Source organism: Diceros bicornis, chromosome 35, assembly GCF_020826845.1.
Source record: "Diceros bicornis minor isolate mBicDic1 chromosome 35, mDicBic1.mat.cur, whole genome shotgun sequence".
Lineage (NCBI taxonomy): Eukaryota > Metazoa > Chordata > Mammalia > Perissodactyla > Rhinocerotidae > Diceros > Diceros bicornis.
In genome coordinates this window covers 34,346,732-34,358,749 of record NC_080774.1, presented here as the reverse complement: position 1 = coordinate 34,358,749, position 12,018 = coordinate 34,346,732, and the positions used below count along the sequence as shown (strand labels likewise).

Genomic DNA, 12,018 nt, shown 5'->3' with positions numbered 1-12,018 from the left:
ATGCTAAGATGTAAAAATGGATCATCAGGATAAAAAAGGGTAAACATCTGAATAAATCATTGAAAGCATGACTTTACCAAACAATAATAATATTGACAGTGTATAACTGATGGAGTTAAAAACTAATGACAAGGGAACTTCTGTTTTAGAGTAGACTAAGACAGGAAAGCACACTTGCTGCAAAACTGGACACAGCCAGATAAATTATAGATATATTTTTAGAGCATCAGAGAGCTTCAGAACCAACCAACTAAAATTCCAGAAAGAAGAAAAACACTTTTATGTGAGCAAGGATTTTTATCTTTCTTTCTCCTGCAGGCGTTTTTTGATTCAGGGTGCTTGCCGAGGATCTGGCTTGCTCAGCCCCAGTCTCGGCTAGAGAAAAGAGAAACTAGCCAAACTTGTAGTGATTCTGCAGGACTGGTGTGGCAGAGGAAATCTGAGGGCTTTCAGACACACAACTGCTCTTCCTCACAGCACCTGTGCTAAGTTTTGGTGCCACACAGGAATCTGGGGAACTAGGCCAAAAGCTTCCATAAAGCAAAGTGAAACCTCCAGAAGTGGTGGAAGTGGCCTAAGTCAAACATACTGCTAGTCTGACCTTCAGGGAATTTGCCATATTGTGAAGCGATGTAAGGTAGGAGGCTGCAGAGCTGTACTGAAATGTCTGAAGGGCGTAGCTGTATTTTCTGTGGGCTCCCAAACCCGAGGAGACAGAGATCTACCAGACTTAGAACCAGACGCCTGTGCGGGGGAGGGGAGCAGAGCAAACAGGAACAGGGGGAAAGCGGAAAGGCTGGGTTTACTAAAAGTGAGACCCAGCCCCAAGTCTGATCAACATCTGATTGGACTCAGGTGCTCCAACCTCACTGTTTCCCAACGAAGGACAATAAGGTCACGTGGAGCCTCTCGAGTTACGTTACACAGACCTTCCAAAGACACTGGTGAGAGGATGGAGAAGGCAAGCCACAGACTGGGAGAAGACCTTTGCAAATCACATATCTGACAGGACTATAAAGAACTCTCAAAACTCAGCAATAAAAAAATCCAAGTTTAAAATGGGCACAGATTTGGACACTTCACCAAAGAAGATAAACAGATGGCAAATAAGCACATGAAAAGATGTTCAACGTCATTAATCATGAGAAAAATGCACATGAAAACCACATTGAGATACTGCTATGTACATATTAGAATGTCTAAAATTAAAGATGTTGACCATACCAAGTGTTAATGAGGATGGAAAGTCACTGGAACACTCCTACATTGCTGGTAGGAACACAAAGTGGTTCAGCCTCTTTGTAAAACAGCTTTCAAGTGGAGTTTGTTATGCTGCTGTAACCAATTAGCACAAATTTCATGGCTTAAAACAGCTCAGATTTGTTTTACAGTTCTGTAGGTTAACAAGTCTGACACGGGTCTCCTTGGACTAAAATCAAAATGTTGGCAGAGCTACGTTCTCTTGGGGGGACTCTAAAGGTTAATCCATTTCCTAGCCTTTTCAAGCTTCTAGAGATAACCACATTCCTTAGGCTGTGGCCCCCCTCCTCCACCCTCAAGAGCAAGAACTTGACATCTCTCTGGCCCTGCTTCCCTTGTTGCATCTTTTTTCTACTCGCCTGCTGTTCTTTCCCTTTTAAGGGCCTTTGTGAGGCACTGGGCCCACCTGGATAATCCAGGATCATCTCCCTATTTTAAAGTCAGTTGATTAGCAACCTAAATTCCATCTGCAAACTTAATTCACCTTTGCCAAGTAAACTAATGTATTCCCAGGTTCCAGGGATTAGGACATCTTTGTGGGCCATGACTTTGCTACCACAAACAGTTTTTAAAATAAAGTTAAACATACACATACCATGTGACCCAGCAATTCCACTTCTAGGTGCTTACCCAAGAGAAGAAGACTAACGTTCACACAAAAACTTGTTTGCAAAGATTTATAGCAGCTTTATTCATAGTCAAAAAAGACAAAACTGAAAATAACTCAAATGTCCTTCAACTGGTGGATGGATAAACTGTGGTACATTCACACAATAGATACTACATTCACCAATAAAACAGAAGGAACTGCTGATACAGGCAACAACATGGATGAACACTAAAGTGAATGTATTGTGCTGCACGAAAGAATCCAGACTCAAAAGGCCAAATACTGTAGGATTCCATTTATATGATATTCTAGAAAAGACAAACCATAGGGAAAGACAACAGATCATTAGTTGCCAGGGGTTAAGGGTGGGGGAAGAGTTGACTACAAAAGAGCAGCTGAAGGGAGTTCTGGGTGCTGGAACTTTTCTGTATCTCAGTTTTGGTAGTGGCACAGCTCTATGCATTTGTCAAAACAGTTGTACAAAGAGGAAAACAAATACATCATTTCTCAGTCATCAGATTGGCAAAACTTTAAAAATCTGACAATGCTGACCTGACAATTCCCAGGGAAAGGATGACTCAGACACTGTTGGCGAGAATGGAAATTGTTAAAACTTCAGAGGATGATTTGGCTGCAGCTCATCAAGTTGCAGATGCACATCAGCCTCTGGCCCAGCAATACACTCACAGGCAGGTGTCCATTCTAAGGAATCCACATGTGCTCGAGGAGACACACACAAGTATAGTTATTAAACATGGTATGGGAATGAATTAATTGTGGTTAGTAGTTATTTAAAAAAGAAAGCAAAAAATGCATATGGGAAAGAATCAACCCTGCTGGCTACATATATGATCTGGGAAGGTAACTCACTGGTTTGTCTACTTAATAGTACGTAGCACAGACAACACTGTACTAGGAATCTGGAGACAAGCATCTGAGCATATAGTTCCAACTCTGCCACTAAGTAGCAGTCAGACTATGGATGACTTAACTTGAGAAACCTCACTTTTCATTTACTGGAAAATGAAGAGTTTAGGCTCTACAACCACTAAAATTATTTCCAACTCCACTATTCTATGCTTCAATAAGTCAACAATCAAAAATTATATTCCAAAGTACTTATGTTCAGAAACTGTTTTTCCCAGACACTCTGAAATTAGAAAATATCAGGGAAATAGGATATCTTAAAATATTGATACATAGGGCTGGCCCCGTGGCTTAGCGGTTAAGTGCGCGCACTCTGCTGCTGGCGGCCTGGGTTCGGATCCCGGGCGCGCACTGACGCATCGCTTCTCTGGCCATACTTGAGGCCGTGTCCCACATACAGCAAATAGAAGGATGTGCAGCTATGACATACAACTATCTACTGGGGCTTTGGGGGAAAAATAAATAAATAAAATTATTAAAAAAAAATATTGATACATAAAATGGCCCAAATTTCTTGGTACGTCTATGACAAGCTGTTTAATCAAGATCGTAACTCAGAAAGAGCGTATAAACAGCGAAACCTACCATATTGACTTGGGTCACCCTCAGGAAAAACATATATCCTCTCCCACTTTAACATTCCAAAACAAATTCACCATACTAGTGAGTCCGTCTCGTCAAGTTCAGGTCTGTCTAGCCAGAAGTCATTCATGTATATGGTAAGATTTACTTGATTTTTTAACAAAGATAAAAAGATAAATGGCTTTTTGTATTTTTGCCTGTTTCATCTATAAAGATCTTACATTACAATTTAATAGCTTCAGCCTGCTACAGTAATTTAAAGAGCATTTTGAAACTTGTAATATGCCATGTCCAACAGGATCTAGTAAAAAAATCAGTAGTTCACAATCCAAAAATGCTTATTTAGATTCATTACCAACAATACTTACACTTCAAAGACACCAACAACCAACATGTCATTTGTTCCTCCTGCAGAATTTCATAGGTTGTTAAATTCTGGTATCATCCAAAAGTATAATTAGGATGCTATCAATAAAATGTATTTTTTTCATCAGAAATATTAAAACTAATAATTAAACTATTAAACTAAATGATTAACTAAATATTAAAACTAATGGCAACTAACGATCTGTTGTCTTTCCCTATGGTTTATCTTTTCAAGAATATCATATAAATGAAATCCTACCGTATTTGGCCTTTTAACATTTCACCCTCTCAGTTGTGGGAGATCAAGATTTGGCCACCCTGAAATCTATCTCTTTACCTTGGTTGTTTTCTCTAGGGACATTTGACCTCCCCCACTAACTGCCTAAAGAATTTGACATAGTAACTCCTTCCTGGCACAGATCTATCATGATGGCTGTAAAGATAATGTAGGATAAATGTTACAATAGGAAAGTCACCAACAAGCCCATCTTATCGGAAGTTCTGTCTCTCTGGCCACTTTCTCTGGATGGCCCTGGGAGAAGTTACCAGACAATCATTTACATTTATAAGGGAAATCTCCATTTGTAAAGGTATCTCCCTCTCTGTTTTGGGAAGAGGGGGGGATGGCCTCATTTCTAGAGGCTTATCAATGTGAAAAGTGAGGCCTTAAATCTGCATAATAACCTTACTCTTGTTTACTGTGCTTTAGTGGTAATCTCCTGTAACTGACTCCCCCACCCCCAACATCCTCCTTTGTTGTTGGCTGAACATGGTATTTAAGACGAGAATTTCTGCTATTGTGTTGAGAAACACAGTGTCTCTGCTTTCTCCCATGTATACATGTTATTAAACTTGGTATTATTTTCTCCTGCTAACCTGTCTTGTTAATTATTTGGGCAGCCATAAGAACCTTAAGGAAAAGGGCAGAGGGAGATCCCACCTGTTCCCCCGACACAGTCAAATCAAAATTCGAAAATTCTTGCTCTATGAGCTTTCCAAATCTAAATTCTTACAATTCTAAATGAGTATGGAGACAAAACACACACTACATACTACTTCTAAAAACCTCCTCCTTATCCGATTTTAATTTTAGCACCAACTGCCAAGAAAAACCTTTCCACTGAAACCTAAATTCCATACACATTATGTCAATCATCAATTGATCAGTCATCAGTCTATGTTAACAGAATGTGAGTTATTATTAGCAAGCTACATAATTTGCACCAAAGACTGTTTAAAGCTCCTTTCATTAAATGCAGTTTACAACAATTCACAGGCTTCAAAGTTCCCCTTGCAAATATAGAGTCAATTATCAGAAACCATTAATGGGATTAGGCTTTTCTATAAAGGTGGTCCCAAGGAAGCAGGAACGCTTATTTGTTTAAAGAACGCAGTGAGGAGCCCAATAGCCTGCGCGGAGTCAGGCAGAGGAGCGCTGACCACTGGCCATCTTCTGAAGGAAAGTGTTCACCCGGGGATGTCGAGACCTGGCCTAGACGGGCCCCGGTGGGGGAATGAACTCAAGGGCGCGCGCAGAGGGCAGGAGACTCCTTGCCACCCCCTGCACCTCCGCTGGGTGGGCAGGAGGCCCCGCCGGGGTGGGGCCCCGCCAAGGCAGAGGGACCCGCCGGCCAGGCGGCGCTCCTCTGCTCCTCAAAGGGACAGAGTTGGGCTCCCGCCTGGGGCAGCCCGCCAGCAGCCCTGTCCCCCGACCCCATCCGCCGACCCCCCCACCGCGCTCCCGCCATCTGCGGCGGCGATCTCCACACCCAGCCCGCCGCCCACCGCCTACCTCAGCGCCGCCTCCTGCCCAGCGCTCCTCCGCAGTGCAGAAAGGAGAGCTCCCCTGTGCTGAAAATCATGGAGGAAGGATCCAGAAACCGCCAATCCCCCTACACAAACCTCAGAGACAGCCACCTACGCACCTGGGGCCCCGCCTCCAGTGCACAAGCCCCGGGGCTCTCCAGCTCCCCAGCCCCTCTGCCGCTCTGAGAGCCAGTCCTGCGCATGCGCGGGCCTCCAAGACTACAATGGGAGACGCTGGGGAGCACCCGGAGGAGGATGGGGGTGCGGGGACCAAGGTGTACCTGAGAGGGAGAGCGGGAGCTGGCTGGCACTCTGCAGGCCTTGACTCTGCTCTCCCTGGATGACCAGCAGCTCCTGGAGAAAATCTGCCTTCCCTTGAGGCGGCTCCTCCTGTCCTGAGCAGCACGTTACATGATCTAACATTTGTTTAAAAAAGAACAATGACATCCTTAACACCTGATGTGTCGTGTCCCCAGAATAATTCTCTGCTTCCCCAGAAGACTAGACAGCGAGCAGCTGGGACTGAGTTCTGACCTAGGAAGGAAGGACGCTGAGGGCACAGCTGTCTCTCCTCTGCAGGCTCCTTCCTCTGATCTGTGGCCGTGATGGTGCCACAGCGTTGGGGACTCGAGCAGGTGACAACGCTCACATGTTTGCCCACCATATTACATTTCTCATGGTTGAGTGGTTAAAATGGGAGGCTAGCTGTCAGTTTTTCTGACGATTTCACTTGCAGAAATGTCTTTGGACAAAGAAGTTTGTTTTCTTAATTTCTGATTTTTATAATCAATAACAATAGTTAAAATACTTATTTTCTTAATCTCTTTGGCATGCTAAAACAAACAAGTCACTTGGTTTTCACCAAATTGGCCACATTTTCATTAAAACTTTGGAAGTATTGCTGTTTGAGGTAAAGAAAGCATTTGGGAAGAACAATTACCCTTAGATAATATCTTCCCACATAAATGTACAAACACACAGTTATGAGCCGTTCTGAGGGGCCTGGGAAATCCAGTTTGAGTTCTACAATGGATCATCTGAAGTAAGGTTAAATTAGTAATTTTCTGAGGAGTTTGCAAGTAAATATTCACGTCGCCTTCATCAAATAGGTCTGTTGATTTAAATGAAGGTTGAGCTTAATGATAAAAGTTTTCAAGAGACTGAGAAATATTAAGTAAATGTACTTAAAAAACAAAAAGGTGCAAATCAAAGTAAAGCCCGCCATTATCCTCTTTAAAACAAAGTCACAGTAGCACTATTGTCAACGTACGAGAAGGAATAGAAATGCTTTATAAAGTCAATTCTTCACTTCTAAAGGACCTAACGTGACATTCTAGAAATGTCCATAGTCTTTCACTCATCTAGATTAAAATTGCTCAATTTATATTTTAAAGACTAATGTATCTGAGGGCAAAATATTCAAGGTCAGTGTTTAATTGTTTTTCATTGTTGCAAAGTACATGTGTATAAAGTGTGGCTGAAATCCATGGTCTTGGAGAAGAAAAATATATAGAACTTATTTATCACTCTCACAGCATGTCCTGACTTAATCCTACAAATATCCCAAGAATAAAGCCTCAGTGAATTCCATTCTGTTCTTAGATATGACATCTTTCATTTCTAATGAATATTCTCAAATAAGGCTCTAGCTAGTAATTATGTTCCTGATGCAAATAGGCAGTAAAAAAGAATCCATGCTTGATTAACTCGGGCTCAAGAGGACTACTTAGAACCAAAATTTGTTTTTTGCTTTGTTTTTCTTTATCGATTTCTTTCTTTCTCCTCAGTGGAGTCGGCAGATAAATGACACAGAAAGCTGAGAGACTGGAGGGCAGGGTCTTGAAGAATGTAGGATTTCCTAATCTTCCAGATCTTTTTTATCTTTAAAATTCTGTGATTTTTGCTATTTACATAGGGGTTCATTTTTTTCATTATTTCTCATAGTGATCATAATAGTGAGACTAACAAAACTTAGCACCTGTGGAACATTTTTCGTCGTAAAAATTTACGTCATTCTGACAACTGTTAATATTTTAAAAAGCCACTAAGAGATAACCTGATGCTCAGAGGATTATTAGGGTGGTGAGATTGTTCTGTACATAATGGTGGCTACATGTCACTATATGTGTGTCAAAACTCATGTAACTGTACAACACAAAGAGTGACCCTTAATCTAGGGACTGTAGTTCATAATGTGGGAGATCCAGATTTGGCCACCCTGAAATCTATCTCTTTACCTTGGTTGTTTTCTCTGAGGACATTTGACCTCCCCCACTAACTGCCTAAAGAATTTGACATAGTAACTCCTTCCTGGAACAGATCTTCTGTCTGATGGTTGTAATATAATGTATAATAGATGTTACAATAGAAAAGACACCAACAAGCCCATCTTCTCAGAAGTTCTGTCTCTGGCCACATTCTTTGGATGGTCCTGTAAGGAGTTGCCAGATAGACATTTACATTTATAAGGGAAATCTCCATTTGTAAAGGTATCTCCCTCTCTGTATTTGGGAAGAGGGGGGATGACCTCATTCCTAGAAACTTATCAATGTGAAAAATGAGCCCTTAAATCTGCATAATAACCTTACTCTTGTTTACTGTGCTTTAGTGGTAATCTCCTGTAACTGATTCCCCTCACCCCCAACATCCTCCTTTGTCATTAGCTGAACATGGTATTTAAGACGAGAATATCTGCTATTGTGTTGAGTAACGCAGTGTCCCTGCTTTCTCCCATGTATACATGTTATTAAACTTGGTATTATTTTCTCCTGCTAACCTGTCTTGTTAATTATTTGGGCAGCCATAAGAACCTTAAGGAAAAGGGCAGAGGGAGATTCTCTCTCACTTCCCCAACAATAACAACGTTTCAATATTGTTCATTCATTGTAACAAACGTATCACACTAATGCAAGGTGTTAATAACAGGGGAGATGGCGCTTGGGAAAGAAGGGAGAGGCAGTACGGTGGGTGTATGGAGCTCTATGTACTGTGGGAGATCAAGATTTGGCCACCCTGAAATATATCTCTTTACCTTGATTGTTTTCTCTGAGGGACATTTGACCTCCCCCACTAACTGCCTAAAGAATTTGACATGGTGGCTCCTTCCTGGAACAGATCTTCTATCATGATGGCTGTAAAGATAATGTAGGATAGAGGTTACAATAGGAAAGGCACCAAGCCTCCTTTATCAAAAACTCTGTGTCTCCCTGACCACATTATCTATAGATGACCCTGAAAAGAATTGTTTTCCTGCCCTCTGAAGTCCCAAGCCACTACCCGCCCCCAACACTCTCCTCGCCTTTAGCTGCAATACTTAAGCAAGCAGCTTAGACAGAGGGACGAGTTGCTCATTTCTGAGTTTCTCCCATGTATACACGTTGTTAAACTTGGTATTATTTTCTCCTGCTAACCTGTCCTGTTAATTATTTGGCCAGCCATAAGAACCTTAAGGAAAAGGGCAGAGGGAGACTCTCTCCCTCCCCCGACATACTATCTGTTCAATTCTCTGTGAATCTAAAACAGTATTGTTAAGAATAAAGTGTTTAAAGATTTTTTGAAAGGCACCGAAAGGTGAGCTAACACTGTAGGGCATCTATTTTGTGCAGAAGGGCAAGGAAGAAGAAGTTGAAATGATTTAAAAAGTTCACCTTGTGACAGTTTGAATTGTGGTGTGTTTCTGAAGCCTTAGACAAGGGCAGGACATAGAATTTGAGACAGGAATGAAATAAAGGAGAAGGAGGACATCAGCGTGATCAGAGCTGATCAATTAATGTTTAGGACAAGTTACTATATTGGATGGATTTGTTTTTATTTTCTTTGCTTTTTAGAAACCTTACACCTTTCTATGAAAGCCACACGTGCACAGTGTCAACAGGTATGTTTCTTACCGAACGGCACCTGCTTCTCTCCCTCTGCATCTTCTATTCCTTCCCCCTCCTCTCACCACCTCTGACTGATGGTCGCTGTTTCTATCTCCCTTCCTTACTCTTCCTTTCTCCTATTTTTTTTTTCTTTATCTTTGTGTTTCTTTCTCCTCTAACACATCAGACTAACCATAACCTTCCTGGTCACTGTTTAGTTCCACTGAAGGAACTCAGTGGTTTCCATCAAGAAATGATAGATCAGTGTTCTGGGAAAATTTTCTCTATTTCAGCTACTTCTCCACCCTCAATCTGAAGCAGGAAAATTTCTTGGACGTTGAACCAATTTTTTATATTTTTTTTCTTTTTCGAATCCAAATTTCAGAGCTCCTGGTTGTGTTGGAAAAATTCCTGAAGAAGGCTGCCTGGAGTTGAGCCGATAGTTCTTCCTATGGCCATAAAAAAGAATCCTTATTTTGTCCATGGGGCCTCAGGAGAAGCCCTCATGAGAGAGGAATCCTTGCTAACCCTATGTTGTACCTAGGACTGGCTTCTCCTAAGACAGTGGTTCTCGAACTCCAGTGTGCATTAGAACTGTGTGGAGGTTCCCTACAACACAGAATGCTGAGCCCATCCCACAATTTGTGATCCAGTAGGATGGCGGACACAAGAATTTACATCTCTGATCATTTCCCAGGTGATACTGCTGACCAGCTACACATTGAGAACCACCGGCTTAGAAACCTTAAGTTTCAAAGGATGCTTTGCTTGAACAGACAGCCAAAACTATCAAAATCTTAATCAAGATTCACAAACAACTTCAATGAGTTGGTATTTGGATCTAGAGGCTCCTGAATTTTCAGGGGCTAAAGCAAAGATTACTCTGAGTTCAAGGTTTATGACTCTCCTAAGTGTTGCCCAATTCCTTTGCTTGCTTCCCTCGACCCATACTTGGCTAGGAAAGAATATTAAAAACAAAGCCAGCTTTGATTATTTAATCTTCAGTCAATTCAGACATTTTTGAGGAAGATTTCTTTGACAGAATAGCCAACTTTCTTTTATCTACACTATTGGAAACGAATTATTAGTGATAACAATGGTTATTTATTGAGGACCTAATATGTCTCAAGCCCTTTACAGACTTATTGCTCTGCTTCTCAGAACCCTGCGGCATCCCAGGTGTGTTTACTGTTTCTCTACCACTCCTCTAATGAACCCCCCAGACCACAATTATATTTGACTTCACTATGCCTTCTCTCATTTAATTTAGCAGTAGATTAAAATTAAAGAAGAAACTTGAAGGGGTCTTGAGCCCCAGCAGGAGAAGGTCTAAAGTCTATTCAGGACAAATGGCTTAATGTTGGTTTCTGAGAAGTTTCCAGGGACGAAAACTCCACAACCTCCAGAAATCAGTTCTGATATCTCTAATCAATGATATACATTAATTAATTGGTTTTTTATTGATTGGTTGATTGTCTGCTATATTACTTTGCCATATAATAAAATTTTTTTGTGTGTTATTTAAATAATTTTCACTTTATATCCACTTTTTAAATTTAGCCTTCTCTGGACTTCCTCGTACATTGAAGATGGTAATTGTCACCTATTAGCATTTTCCTCTTCTGTTTAGATCACCTCAGTTTCTTTACTGTATTAAAAATATTTAATAAGGCCGGCCCCATGGCTTAGCGGTTAAGTGCGTGTGCTCCGCTGCTGGTGGCCCGGGTTCGGATCCCGGGCACGCACCGACGCACAGCTTCTCCGGCCATGCCGAGGCCTCATCCCACATATAGCAACTAGAAGGATGTGCAGCTATGACATACAACTATCTACTGGGGCTTTGGGGGAAAAAATAAATAAATAAAATTATAAAAAATATATATAAATATTTAATGTGTTGTTCTTTTTTTCTCCAGTTCTTCTCTAGGTTCAATTTATTGGGTAGTATAGTGGAAAGATGACTTCAGAGGCCCTGTGTGGTAAACAATCATCTTTGTACTGTATTCAATGTGAATAAAATCTATATTAGTTTTGTGTTCAATCTAATCTGGAATCTGAACCTTTCTTCCTCCCTCCCTCTATTGTCTGGAATAGTTAATAATCCCAGACTTAGAGTTTTGCTTGTGGAAAGTGTTTCTTGTTCTTGTTGGTTAGTTGGTTTGACCATCTAACAATTCAATTTATTTAGTAGATATGTAAGTTTTCCTATTTTATGTTTTTTTGTGTGTGTCAGTTTCAGTATATGGATTTTTTATAAAGTGAATTTTGACCTTTTCTGTCTAATTCATAGTGTTAAGTATTTCACAAAATGGTGTATCTCGTTAAGATCTAAGCACTCTGTAGAGAATACTTCTTATTTGATTTCTGATACTGGTCATTTGTGTTTCATTTCTTTTTCTTTTCCTTAATCGGTTTTGCTAGTGGTTTATTAACATTATTAATATTTTAAAAATAACTACTTTTAGCCTGATTTATTTCTTTAGTATTTTTCTATTTCATTGATTCTTATCTTTATTATTGTTTCCTATCTGTATTTTTTCCAGTGTTATTCTCTTTTAATTCTTGAGACAGAAGCTGAGATTGTGGATTTCCTGTCTTTCTTCCATA

General features: G+C 40.7%; 1 protein-coding gene across 7 annotated transcripts in view; it reads right to left on the bottom strand.

Annotated features, from left to right (window-relative positions):
* The window catches only part of LOC131398561 (ral guanine nucleotide dissociation stimulator-like), a 257,569-nt gene that overhangs the window by 159,974 nt on the left and 85,577 nt on the right, over positions 1 to 12,018 (bottom strand). The gene's annotated exons all lie outside the window — the stretch shown is intronic.